At 38.1% G+C, this 14,743-nt stretch overlaps 1 long non-coding RNA gene across 3 annotated transcripts in view; it reads right to left on the minus strand.

The window, feature by feature from the left end:
- The window catches only part of LOC136794276 (uncharacterized), a 24,826-nt gene continuing 10,083 nt past the window's right edge, over positions 1 to 14,743 (minus strand). For 2 of the 3 annotated variants that reach the window (XR_010840825.1, XR_010840826.1), the window contains 4 exons: positions 9,776 to 9,875; positions 9,086 to 9,191; positions 4,959 to 5,078; positions 597 to 977 (listed from right to left, as the gene is read on the minus strand). This is a non-coding gene — a long non-coding RNA (uncharacterized lncRNA). Of the gene's footprint in view, positions 978 to 4,958; positions 5,079 to 9,085; positions 9,192 to 9,775; positions 9,876 to 14,743 lie in introns of all 3 variants that reach the window. The other variant, XR_010840824.1, reaches the window with a different exon arrangement.

The following is a 14,743-nucleotide window of genomic DNA, read 5'->3' on the forward strand; positions in this document are numbered from 1 at the left end:
TTGAAATGATATTCATAAACTTCCCCTCTTAAGAAAACACACCCAGATGGTGAGTTCTGCTAATCTTTAAATAAAAATGCACTTCCTAGCGTTGTGGTCGGAAAAGATACTTGATACGATTTCAATTTTCTTAAATTTACCAAGGCCAGATTTGTGACCCAAGATATGATCTGTCCTGGAGAATGTTCCATGAGCACTGGAGAAAAATGTGTATTCTGTTGTTTTTGGATGGAATGTCCTATAAATATCAATTAAGTCCATCTTGTTTAATGTATCATTTTAAATTTGTGTTTCTTTACTTATTTTCCTTTTGGATGATCTGTCCATTGGTGAAAGAGGGGTGTTAAAGTCTCCTACTATGATTGTGTTACTGTTGATTTCCCCTTTTATGGCTGTTAGTATTTGCCTTATGTATTGAGGTGCTCCTATGTTGGGTGCATAAATATTTACAATTGTTATATCTTCTTCATGGATAGATTCCTTGATCATTACGTAGTGTCCTTCTTTGTCTCTTGTAACAGTCTTTATTTTAAAGTCTATTTTGTCTGATATGAGAATTGCTACTCCAGCTTTCTTCTGATTTCCATTTGCATGGAATATCTTTTTCCATCTCCTCATTTTCAGTCTGTATGTGTCCCTAGGTCGGAAGTGGGTCTCTTGTAGACAGCATATATATGGGTCTTGTTTTTGTATCCATTTAGCCAGTCTGTGTCTTTTGGTGGGAGCATTTAATCCATTTATATTTAAGGTAATTATCGATATGTATGTTCCTATTACCATTTTCTTAATAGTTTTGGGTTTGTTCTTGTAGGTCTTTTCCTTCTCTTGTGTTTCTTGCCTAGAGAAGTTCCTTTAGCATTTGCTGTAAAGCTGGTTTGGTGGTGCTGAACACTCTCAGTTTTTGCTTGTCTGTAAAGGTTTTAATTTCTCCATCAAATCTGAATGAGATCCTTGCTGGGTCAATTACAGGAAAAGATCTGTAAAAAATACAAAAAAAAAAAATGGAGGCTAAACAATGCACTACCTAATAACGAACTGATCACTGAAGAAATAAAACAGGAAATCAAAAAATACCTAGAAACAAATGACAATGGAGACACGATGCCCCAAAACCTATATGATGCAGCAAAAGCAGTTCTAAGAGGGAAGTTTATAGCAATACAATCCGACCTTAAGAAACAGGAAACATCTCGAATAAAAAACCTAACCTTGCACCTAAAGCAATTAGAGAAAGAAGAACAAAAAAACTCCAAATTTAGCAGAAGGAAAGAAATCATAAAGATTAGATCAGAAATAAATGAAAAAGAAATGAAGGAAACAATAGCAAAGATCAATAAAACTAAAAGCTGGTTCTTTGAGAAGATAAATAAAATTGATAAACCATTAGCCAGACTCATCAAGAAAAAAAGGGAGAAGACTCAAATCAATAGAATTAGAAATGAAAAAGAAGATGTAACAACTGACACTGCAGAAGTACAAAGGATCATGAGAGATTACTACAAGCAACTGTATGCCAATAAAATGGACAACCTGGAAGAAATGGACAAATTCTTAGAAATGCACAACCTGCCGAGACTGAACCAGGAAGAAATAGAAAATATGAACAGACCAATCACAAGCACTGAAATTGAAACTGTGATGAAAAATCTTCCAACAAACAAACGCCCAGGACCAGATGCCTTCACAGGCGAATTCTATCAAACATTTAGAGAAGAGCTAACACCTATCCTTCTCAAACTCTTCCAAAAGATAGCAGAGGGAGGAACACTCCCAAACTCATTCTATGAGGCCACCATCACCCTGATACCAAAACCAGACAAAGATGTCACAAAGAAAGAAAACTACAGGCCAATATCACTGATGAACATAGATGCAAAAATCCTCAACAAAATATTAGCAAACAGAATCCAACAGCACATTAAAAGGATCATACACCATGATCAAGTGGGGTTTATTCCAGGAATGCAAGGATTCTTCAATATATGCAAATCAATCAACGTGATACACCATTTCAACAAACTGAAGGAGAAAAACCATATGATCATCTCAATAGATGCAGAGAAAGTTTTTGACAAAATTCAACACCCATTTACAATAAAAACCCTGCAGAAAGTAGGCATAGAGGGAATTTTCTTCAACATAATAAAGGCCATATATGACAAACCCACAGCCAACATCGTCCTCAATGGTGAAAAACTGAAACCATTTCCACTAAGAACAGTAACAAGACAAGGTTGCCCACTCTCACCACTCTTATTCAACATAGTTTTGGAAGTTCTAGCCACAGCAAAAGAAATAAAAGGAATCCAAATCGGAAAAGAAGAAGTAAAGCTGTCACTGTTTGCAGATGACATGATACTATACATAGAGAATCCTAAAGATGCTACCAGAAAACTACTAGAGCTAATCAATGAATTTGGTAAAGTAGCAGGACACAAAATTAATGCACAGAAATCTCTGGTATTTTTATACAGTAATGATGAAAAATCTGAGAGTGAAATTAAGAAAAAACTCCCATCTGCCATTGCAACAAAAAGAATAAAATATCTAGGAATAAACTTACCTTTGGAGACAAAAGACCTGTATGCAGAAAATTATAAGACACTAATGAAAGAAATTAAAGATGATACAAATAGATGGAGAGATATACCATGTTATTGGATTGGAAGAATCAACATTGTGAAAATAACTCTACTACCTAAGCAACCTACAGATTCAATGCAATCCCTATCAAACTACCACTGGCATTTTTTACAGAACTAGAACAAAAACTTTCACAATTTGTATGGAAACATAAAAGACCCTGAATAGCCAAAGCAATCTTTTTTTTTTTTTTTTTTTTTTTTCGGTACGCGGGCCTCTCACTGTTGTGGCCTCTCCCGTTGCGGAGCACAGGCTCTGGACGCACAGGCCTAGCGGCCATGGCTCACGGGCTTAGTTGCTCCGCGGCATGTGGGATCTTCCCGGACCAGGGCACGAACCCGTGTCTCCTGCATCGGCAGGCGGATTCTCAACCACTGCGCCACCAGGGAAGCCCAGCCAAAGCAATCTTGAGGAAGAAAAACGGAGCTGGAGGAATCAGGTTCCCTGACTTCAGACTATACTACAAAGCTACAGTAATCAAGACAGTATGGTACTGGCACAAAAACAGACATATAGATCAATGGAACAGGACAGAAAGCCCAGAGATAAACCCACACACATATGGTCACCTTATCTTTGATAAAGGAAGCAAGAATATACAGTGGAGAAAAGACAGCCTCTTCAATAAGTGGTGCTGGGAAAACTGGACAGGTACATGTAAAAGTATGACATTAGAACACTCCCTAACACTATACACAAAAATAAACTCAAAATGGGTTAAAGACCTAAATGTAAGGCCAGACACTATCAAACTCTTAGAGGAAAACATTGGCAGAACACTCTGTGACATAAATCACAGCAAGATCCTTTTTGACCCACCTGCTAGAGAAATGGAAATAAAAACAAAAATAAACAAATGGGAACAAATGAAACTTAAAAGCTTTTGCACAGCAAAGGATACTATAAACAAGACCAAAAGACAACCCTCAGAATGAGAGAAAATAGTTGTAAATGAAGCAACTGACAAAGGATTAATCTCCAGATTTTACACACAACTCATGCAGATCAATAACAAAAAAACAAACAACCCAATCCAAAAATGGGCAGAAGACCTAAACAGACATTTCTCCAAAGAAGATATACAGATTGCCAACAAACACATGAAAGAATGCTCAACATCATTAATCATTAGAGAAATGCAAGTCAAAACTACAATGAGATATCATCTCACACCGGTCAGAATGGCCATCATCAAAAACTCTAGAAACAATAAATGCTGGAGAGGGTGTGGAGAAAAGGGAACCCTCTTGCACTGTTGGTGGGAATGTAAGTTGATACAGCCACTATGGAGAACGGCATGGAGGTTCCTTAAAAAACTAAAAATAGAACTACCATACGACCCAGCAATCCCACTACTGGGCATATACCCTGGGAAAACCATAATTCAAAAAGAGTCATTTACCAAAATGTTCATTGCAGCTCTATTTACAATAGCCAGGACATGGAAGCAACCCAAGTGTCCAACAACAGATGAATGGGTAAAGAAGATGTGGCACACATATACGATGGAATATTACTCAGCCATAAAAAGAAACGAAATTGAGTTATTTGCAGTGAGGTGGATGGACATGGAGTCTGTCATACAGAGTGAAGTAAGTCAGAAGGAGAAAAACAAATACCATATGCGAACACATATATATGGAATCTATGAAAAAAAGAAGTCGTGAAGAGCCTAGGGGTAGGATGGGAATAAAACACAGACCTACTAGAGCATGGACTTGAGGATATGCGGAGGGGGAAGGGTAAGCTGTGACGAAGTCAGAGATTGGCATGGACATATATACACTACCAAATGAAGGGTGGATAGCTAGTGGGAAGCAGCCACATGGCACAGGGAGATCAGCTAGGTGGTTTGTGACCACCTAGAGGGGTGGGATAGGGAGGGTGGGAGGGATTGAGATGCAAGAGGGAAGAGATATGGGAACATATGTATATGTATAACTGATTCATTTTGTTGTAAAGCAGAAACTAACACAACATTGTAAAGCAATTATACTCCAATAAAGATGTTTAAAAAAAAAGCACTTCCCAGCTCCACCACTCGGACTGTGTGAGCTTTGGGAGAGGTTATTTTGCCTCTCTGAATTTTAATTTCTTCTTCTGTAAAACGAAGTTATTGCACATAAAGAAATTAGCACAATGTCAGTGTTAGGCATTCAGTAAATATTAACTACATCATTTACCATTCCTACTAATTTTTACTATTATTTTTACTACTGTTTCTACTCCCATTATTCATGTTTCTTTATAGTCTCCTGAGTCCCAGACATAATGAACGAACTCATGATAAGCCTATCAACATTTGTTTGACTTACGCAAATAGATGTAATTAGATCTTGCAGACGTGGGGAGTGTCTCTTTGCAAGACGAGATCCAGACAAAGAAAAATTTGTGTGAACTCCAAAGTAAGCCAGAAGTAGTACATGGTGGCACTGCTATGGAGCAGAATGCATTAAAGTGTCAGTTACAAAGACCAAATGATTTGCATGTGGAAGTCAAATTCTTGCCCAGTTGAAGTAAGTGAGAACAGCAAGCTGAGAAGAGCTCATTCTTGTTCGTGACTTGCTGGTAGGGAATCAGGAAACACATCACTAACGAGGTCTGTACATCAAGCCCCTACCTCTGTTTAATGGATAGCAAATCTCAATTTGAAGTTGGCTTTGCATATAGTCGGTGCTCAAGAAATGTTTATTTATCAATTTTTCAACTTTGGTCCTTCTGTCAATTTAGCAATTTCAATCATTTTATCAACCTGTCAGTTAGGTCATACACAGCTTGCCACTCTTCTTCAGATCCCAAGCATTTCCAAAACTGACTTGTTTATCAACATCAGACCTTCAGACTAAGGAGATCATACTCAGTGGAGTAAAATCCAAACCAGGAGCTTGTATTATTCATTATGGATGAACAAAATAAAATATGCTTTTATAATTAGTCTCTACAAAGATATGGTGAACCTGTCCTACCGTTCAGGAAGTGTGACTTGAAAATTTAGTGGAATATTTATTGGCAACAAGAAAAATGAACACTTGAAGAAGCTGGAAAACATATCGAGGATAAATGCTTAAGTTCATAGCAAAATATCCGGCAAGAAAAAGAATGTTAATGGTAGCGTGAAATACACAATGGATTCAGTTATGAATTTTCCCATCAAAGTTTCACTTCAAAAAACAAAGAGTGCAGGGTCTTCCCTGGTGGCGCAGTGGTTAAGGATCCACCTGCCAATGCAGGGGACACGGGTTCGAGCCCTGGTCCAGGAACATTCCCACATGCCACGGATCAACTAAGCCCGTGCACCACAACTACTGAGCCTGCGTGCCACCACTACTGAAGCCCACGTGCCTAGAGCCCGTGCTACGCAACAAGAGAAGCCACCGCAATGAGAAGCCTGCATGCTGAAACGAAGGGTAGCCCCTGCTCGCCGCAACTAGAGAAAGCCCGCAAGCAGCAACGAAGACCCAAAGTAGCCAAAAATAAATAAATAAATATATTTTTAACAGTGCAGACTAGTCAGTGTTTCATAATGGAAAAAAGGCATATCTTAGGAACTAGTTTGGGGAGATATTTTAGTTCCCTTGCTTTGTTTTTCAATTACTCATTTGACTATTTTGTGCACTTTCTTTCCTTGGGGAGATATTCTGAATCTGATCTGATTGTTTTCTTAAACTTATTACGTGTGCAAAATACTTTTGGTATTTGCAAATTTGCAAAATGTTCTTAACCTCAAGAGAAAATAAATAAGTTAGAGAAAATTAAAACAAGGTCCAATCATTAAGCACATTTTTTTGAAATCCCTCAAGTGTAGGAAGAATGTAGGTAGAAGAGAACAACAGTCAGACTTGGGCCAGAACCTAGAGAAATCTCTGAAGATGTCAAAAATGATTTCATACGAGTAGTTGTGTTTGTGTTTTTTTCATGAGGATTTCTTAAAAAGAAGAGTTGGGGAAAAGCAAGAAAGAGGCAAGCTTATCAGAATTCAAATTTGGCAAGGGTATTTTGGTGTAGTTAGCTTTCCCCAGCCCATCAAGTTACCACCCAGTGATCATTCAATTTCTTTCAAATCATTGGGAAGGGTCCCAACCTAGCACTAAGGGGGCATAGAAAGATGAACAAGACTGGATTCTAACCCACGCTAACTAGTTAAGATGATGAAACTGGTTAAAAAATTTTAAATAATACTATAATATTGTATAAAATTATAACATAACCATATTATAAAGAGAATTTCTAAGGTCATCTTCTCCCAGAAGTCAAAGAGAGATGAATTCTACTTCTCGTCTGTTTAAATCCTTCTTACCCCTTAGGATTTGGTCCTACATCTGTTTCTTACTCTACAAAACTTTCCAGTTTTCTTGTTGTTAATGCCGCATATGTGATTCCATTATAAATACCCTTTGATTTTTAAAAAATTTTTTGGAGTGTAGTTGATTTACAATGTTGTATTAGTCTCAGATGTACAGCAAAGTGATTCAGTCATACATATACATATAGTCATTCTTTTTCAGATTCTTTTCTCATGTAGGTTACCACAGAATACTGAGTAGAGTTCCCTGTGCTATACAGTAGGTTCCTGCTGGTTATCTATCTTACATATTGTAGTGTGTGCATGTTAATCCCAAGCTCCTGATTTATTCCCCACCCGTACAACACCCCTTGATTTTAGTTCTAAAAATCATGGAAGGAGTGTCTTTAGCCCTAAGGAAGCATAACACGCAGGGGCAACAGAGCATAGTGGTCAAGAACACAGACTTCAGAGCCAGATGATTTTGGTATAAATCTCAGTATCACCAGTGTGCAACTTTGGGATAGTTACTTAATCTCTCTAAGCCTCAGTTTCCCCATCTTCAAAATGGGTGTATTAATAGTTCCTACCTCATAGAGTTGTGAAGATCAAATGAAGCAGCAATTGTACTTGGAAAACTAGTGGATGTAAATATCAGCTACATAAGCAGTAGCTATAATTAATGTTTGATATAGGTATATTCGTTCATGCATGCCACAAATATTTCCCGAGTGTCTATTCTGTGCCAGATAATGGTCTATGCACTGAACTCCAACAGTGAATAAGACAGATAAGGTCCCATGGAGCTTCTGCTCTCATCTCAACAAGGAAATGGGTTCCTTTAGGAAAGAGAGTATCAAATACCATGTTGTATATCCCATGGTTCTTTGCACAAAATAGACAATAGGCGTTTGTGAGGAAATTATAATAAGTGGGAGAAAAAAGGCATGCTTCAAAAATCTTGCACTCCTGGGCAAAGAAAATAACAATTATGTATAGACAAACCACCTGTATTCTGCTAAGAAACTCTGGAATCTAGTCCTTTAACATTTCTTAAAAGAATTCCTTGGTAATTGAAAATATAGACGATTACATGAAGTTTCCACTGCACCATGCCACAGTTTGCTCACAAGACAAAGGAGTGCATGGCACAGAGCACACTTCGGCCAGGTGAGCCCAGATCACCTTGGCTTTTGTGGTCGTTCAGTCTGAAGCATCTGACTGCCAATTAGAAGGCTTGGCATTGCTCTCAGCCTTAGAGCCACAGGAGGAAATCATGTGGCCAGAGCGACTGTAAGAGGCCAGGGAGGCCCAGGAACGCCTAGTTACGGAGTTTCACTTCTCTAAGACTTGAGTTACTAAACACATGTTCAGCTAGGACAGTAATTTATTTAATATTAATTCATTCTTCACAGTAAATAAGAATCACATATTTTCTTTTTGAAAAAAAAAAAAAGAACCTTGGGAATTTCTACTCTAATTATAAAAATATGTTTTGTTCATCGAAAGAAACTAGAAGCTCTAACTTTGCATACCTACACAGTCTTTCTAAAGAGCAAGTTATGAGAATTGTGGAGAAACTTGGAGTTCGCAAAAACATTGGCCTGGGAAATCAGGAGACCTGGGTTCTAGTTTTGGTTGCAATTAAGTTGAACTTAATTGGTTCAACTTAATTGAACTTAAACAAGTGAAATAACATCTCTGGACCCCAGTTCCCACATCTATAAAATAAGAGCTCTTAGGTGCCCCTTCGACCTCTGATTTTTTTAAGTATTTATTAAACAATCATGTACCGTATGCTCATCTCTTTCACACGGTAGTAAAAACAACCTTGTATGATAGCTGCACTTTACAATGAGGAATTTAAGGCTCAGAGAAGCTCGTTTATTTACCCAAGGCACAGGATATGGGTCAAAGGTGTGATTTAGGGGTATCTTCTGATTCTAAATCACATCCTCTTCTTACCAAACTACAGCTGCCTTTAATGTAATGGGGTATAAAATGGCTCTGGGTTGGAGAAGAAAGAAAGTTCCTGATAACAAAACTTCATTGCCCACTTGACCCTTTTGCCCAGGATTAGCTCTGCTCTGTCACTTCCCTGTAGGAAAACCTCTATGCTTTACATTTGTGAAGTGAATAGTTTAAAAAGTTGAGTCTTACCTAGAGACGGTCTCTGAGTTTCACTGAATGGACATTCAGAAGAGATGTGTTCTCAAATAAAGGCCTTTGCCTTATTTCCACCTGTGCCCCAGTGATGGTGGAGAAACTGAATCAGAAAACAGGATGGCATGTAGATCAAATCCAACCACAACCATCTCCCAGGAACCATCAGGCATATCAGTCATTGTGTCAGTTATACCAACAACCCCAGCAAAAGTAAGATATCCACCCATTCTGCTAAAGGGATAGTCCCTTAATTACCACCCAAGTTTGGGGCAAAGACCTGTCCTATGGCTGGCCAATCCATAGTCTTGTCGTTGGACTACAATGTGGCCTGGCCAGTAAATGCTTATCCAGACCAGAATGCCTGTTCTAGGAATCTGAGTAGTGAAATACAGAAAAGGTAGGTCATTTGGTAGCCATAGAGAAGGTACTGGATATACAGTGTCTTCACATGGACACATGGTGTCTTCATATTAAAGTTGGGCACCCAACAAAATACATCAGGAGCTGGGGTGCCAGTTCTGGCCAGGCAGGTGGGACCTGCTGAAGGTCCACAGCCTCCTCCCCATGGCTGTGCTCCCTAGAGAGTTCCTGGACCTTGGCAGACGATGGCCATGGCAGTGCCCACATAACTGTCCTGTGCATCCTGGGTCACTGGTCCCAACTGTGGCCCCGGCCCCCACTTACCCACACCAGAATTGCAGCCCCCAGTAGATTACCACACCAGTTCCATAGCCTGTGAAAGGAGATGCATTCACAATGCAAATGAAAGCCATGGGTGCCCCATCTGGGCAGAGGAAGCCAGAGCCAAAAAAAAAAAAAAAAAAACCTTAGGCACCCAGATCAAAATGAACAGATCCCTAATTCTGAGGATTCCAGACTTGTGTTAGGTTCCAAATCATTTCCCAGTTCCTGTTCCATTTTCTATAGAGATTCTTCTACTGTGAACCCTGTGCGTGGGTTTCTGAGAGACTATTTTTCTAAACAATATATGTATATTGCTACATTAAAACTTTTTAAATTATTGGAATAGATGACTCTCTAGTCTTTGCAACCAAAAGAGCTGAATAAAACTCTGCACCATTATTTTAGTATACTATATACCACTAAATTCTATTTTGTAGACTAGAATTCTATTTAGTAGAATAAAGTCTATTGGGTAGAATAGTAAACTATTTTGTCATACTCTATACTACTAAATTCTGCTGTGTCAAATAAGACGGAAATTAATAGAGATCTGGCACCTGGTTTGCTGATTTCAAGGCCTAATTTATCTGCTGCATTACACTGACTTGTCATTCTTTGGACTGATCGGACTGGCTCCATGATAACCATTGAGAATCTTAAGAATTCAGTAGGACATACCAGGAAGAGACATCTAGCACCATGCTTTATCTATCAGCCCAAAGATCACATTCTTCTAAGGGCAATTCCATATTCTCTGGGAGCAAATTTTGGGCATTTGGTTTTCATTCATCTATACCTTCTATACCAATAAGAAGTGTTTTCAAATGTGATGAAATTATATGTAGAAATATGTGTATTGATTATTTATGAAAGTAATAAATATTCTCACAGTAGGTCAAGCAAGCTTCTCTTTAGAGAAATTTTTTGGCCAATAAAGTTGAGTCAAAGGGTTTCCAACCTCTGACTTATTCAAGGCACTCAGCCCTGTAAATTTCATTTCCATCAACAATAATGAGCTCTGCATGCCTTAGAAAAGAACAAAACACTTTGTTCTTTCCCTGAATTCTGACTCTCAATGCCCCTAATGCATCTAGCTCTTCTGATGCTCATAGGAACATTTTTCACACATTTTAATTTAATGTTAACATTTCCCTCATTGGCTCATTAACTGCCCTCCAGTACAGGTTAACCAATGAACCCCAAAAGAGATCTCCAGTTGCTCTGCAAGGGTGATGAGCAATTCTCACCCTGCACTTCAGCCAACAAAAATGTTGGGCCTTTTTACAAGCAGCAGAAGTCCCAGAAGGTCACACAGTTCCATGGCATAATATATGCAGAAAAAATAGTAAAAAGTTTTATGGCTCTAGGAGAGCCAGCTGGTCTCAGTAATGCCCCAAGGCAGGTAAACTTGCCGTGTCCTCACTCAGCCTCATGCCTTGACAATTAACCAAGGGCACTTAGACTTGAAGTGCTATTCGGGATAACCCCTTGCACCAGGTTCTTCATGAGTGCATTTATATCTAATTGGTGTGTTATCTAAGAAATCAGGAGAATTATTTAAAACATGAAAGCTAAGTTCTTTTAATGAATGAGATGTTTTTATACTCTTGGCAAGCCAAGAAATATACATTCCACTTTTCACTGGGAAAGAAACAAGACCTTTTGCCGATAGAATTTAGTTGGATGTTAGCTTCTGGTAGCCGACTTCCATCCAATCCAAGTATTCCTTGAAAAGCTTTCCCTACTTCCTGAACATATACCACAATGATAAGTGTATACAGGGATATTATCAGAAAGTGGGGAAACCTCTTCAAAGGTTACCATTTCATTACAGACCCCTTTAGATGGTCAATACTCACACCAAGCAGGAGATACTGGGTGTGGTAGCCCCTACAAAATACAGGGGAGAACTGGAGGTAGGGAAGGATGATCCCAGTAATTTAAGGAGAAATCCACCCACTAAGAATCATTTACAACATTTACTCACTTATTGAAATTGTAATGTTTGTATAAATTTCCTTAATACATAGATTTGCTCAGGTTGAGGGTCAAACCATGAACATCTTGTCCTAGGTGATATTTGGCACCCCCAAAATGTCATGAAGTGCCCAGAAGGCAAAGTCTTTGCCTTTTATCAAATATTCATCACTTTGCTTTTGCATTTATATAACTATATATGTATTGTATTAGGAATATGTGTGTATATATATAATGTACATATACACATAGTATATGTATATTACATAATATATATGTACTGATATATATACATAACACATATACATGTACATATAACATGTATTCTTTATGCATAATTATGTATATATACATAATATATGTATTGATATACATTACATATATATTCTTAATACACACATATATAGGTTTTCACTGAACTCTAAGGTAATCATCACCCAAAATATAATTGCTTAAAGACTCTGTTTAGTTTCCTAAGACTTCTTGATCCTACAAACATTAATCTGGTCCAGGAAATTACACTGGCTAGATGCCTTTATGAAACATTGACTGGATTTCAAAAGAAATTCTATTTCTTCAGAAAAAGAAAGATGCGATGTCCATGGGGTCTTTGGGAGAAGACAAAAAAATCTAAGCGATTCAAAACTATCCTTACTGCCTGCAGGTAAAAAGGCATATGTATCCCAAATGTTGAATCTGATTATGGAGATCAGACTCTAGGAGGATGTGACTATAAAAAAATGGAGATATTAATTGTAAAATGCATTAAATGTATATAAATAAACCTATTAACTCTCGACTGCATTTGCATATTCATTACTCAATAATACATTAATCAGCATGTAAATAATCTATATCTTGTTAATTACATCATTAATAGCATTATCTGTTTAGAGCAGCACTATCTAATAAAAACATATGACTCACCCATACATATGTAATGAAAATGTTTTCATTTTCCAATCAAGAAGTAAAAAGAAATTGAAATTTAATTAATACTATATTTTACCCAATATGTTCAAAATAGTAATATTGCAACATGTGATCAATATTTTAAAATTATTAATGAAACATTTTACAGTCTTCTTTACAATTCATGGTATATTTTACACTTGCAGCACGTTTCATTTCACACTGGCTGAATTTTCAGCGCTCAGGAGCCCCAGGTGGGTAGACGGTGCAGGTCTAAGTGTGCTGGGTATGAAAGGACTGCACACTATACCCACTACCATCTCCCCCAGCTTTCGACTGGGGGCCAGTACATGTTAGAACTTTAAATTAGCCTGTCTTTTACATCCGCCATGCTTGTGTCTTTAGAGGTCTGAAATAGGGTCTAAAGTTTAAACTGCTTTTAATTATTAGTTGTACCACACTAAGAAAATAAAATCAGTGGTAATTGATGTATTATTTCCCTATTGCGGCTATAACAAATTAACACAAACTTAGTGGCTAAAAACAACACAAATCTATTATCTTATAATTCAGGAGATCAGAAGTCTAAAATGAGTTGGCAGCCTTCCTTATGGAGGCTTTGGGGAAGAATCTATCTCCTGGCCATTCCCAGCTTCTAGAGGCCACATATGTTCCTTGGCTTGTTCTCTTCTTCCATCTTCAAAACCAGCATCTTCAAATCTCTCTCTCTCTCAATCTGACTGCTACATCCATCACCACATTGTCTACCCTTACTCTGACTCTGCTCCCTCCCTCTTAGAAGGAGCTCTATGATTACACTGAGACCACTTGGATAATCTCCCTATTGCAAGATCATTAATTTAATCACATATGTAAAGTCCCCTTTTGCCAGGTAAGTTAAAATTGTCACAGATTCTGGGGATTAGGATGTGGACATCTTTGGGGGACCGTTATTCTGTCCACCACGATTGAATATATGCAACTCAGGCCTAGAGGGAAAATTCTGTCACAACACATTTAGTTATGACATAGATCTACATATGACAAAAACTAGCTATGTCCTAGATAGCTGTTTCAAGCAATATTTCAAAAGCATAAATACGTAGCACAATAAATATTAGACATGTGCTCGGCATTTGTTTTTAATTAGTAGGATTTGGCAGTTTCTAGAAATAATTTAAGCTGGAAGCATGTACTTTTTGATCACCTTCACCCAATTTAAAAGGTACAAAAGGTCAAAAGGTGCAAACTTCCACCTTAAATTACTTCTAAAAACTGCCAAATTCTACTTATTAAAAACAAGTGCCAGACATTTAAGTTCTGGGATGTAATGTACAACATGATGACTATAGATAGTAATGCTGTAGTATATACTTGGAAGTTGCCAAGAGAGTAGATTTTTAAAGTTCTCATCACAAGAAAAACAATGTGTGACTATGTGAGGTGATGGATGTTAACTACATTTATTGTGGTTATTATTTCCCAATATACACATATATCAGATCATTATGTTGTACATCTTAAAATTATACAATGTTATATGGCAATTACATCTCAGTAAAACTGGGGGAAAACAGAAGTAATTTACATTTATGCTTTGATGACTTACAGAAAGTCAAGATAATAAGTGCCTGAGTCAAGACTGGAGAGAAAAATTCTCCATGTGTACATGAGCTTTTTTTTTTTTTCTTTTTTTTGGCTGCATTGGGTCTTTGTTGCTGCGTGCGGGCTTTCTCCAGTTGCAGTGAGGGGGGGCTACTCTTCATTGCAGTGTGCAGGCTTCTCACCACGGTGGTGGCCCTTGTTGCAGAGCATGGGCTCTAGGAGCGCGGGCTTCCGTAGTTGTAGCACGCAGGCACAACTTCATAGTTGTGGCTCGTGAGCTCTAGAGAGCAGGCTCAGTAGTTGTGGCGCACGGGCTTAGTTGCTCCGTGGCGTGTGGGATCTTCCCAGACCAGGGCTCGAACCCGTGTCGCCTGCATTAGCAGGCAGATTCTTAACCACGGCACCACCAGGGAAGTCCCTAGATGAGCTATTTTAAGCTGCTTTTCCACATTTGCCAGGGCAAATTTTCACTCA

This window comes from Kogia breviceps, chromosome 5 (assembly GCF_026419965.1).
Source record: "Kogia breviceps isolate mKogBre1 chromosome 5, mKogBre1 haplotype 1, whole genome shotgun sequence".
NCBI lineage: Eukaryota > Metazoa > Chordata > Mammalia > Artiodactyla > Physeteridae > Kogia > Kogia breviceps.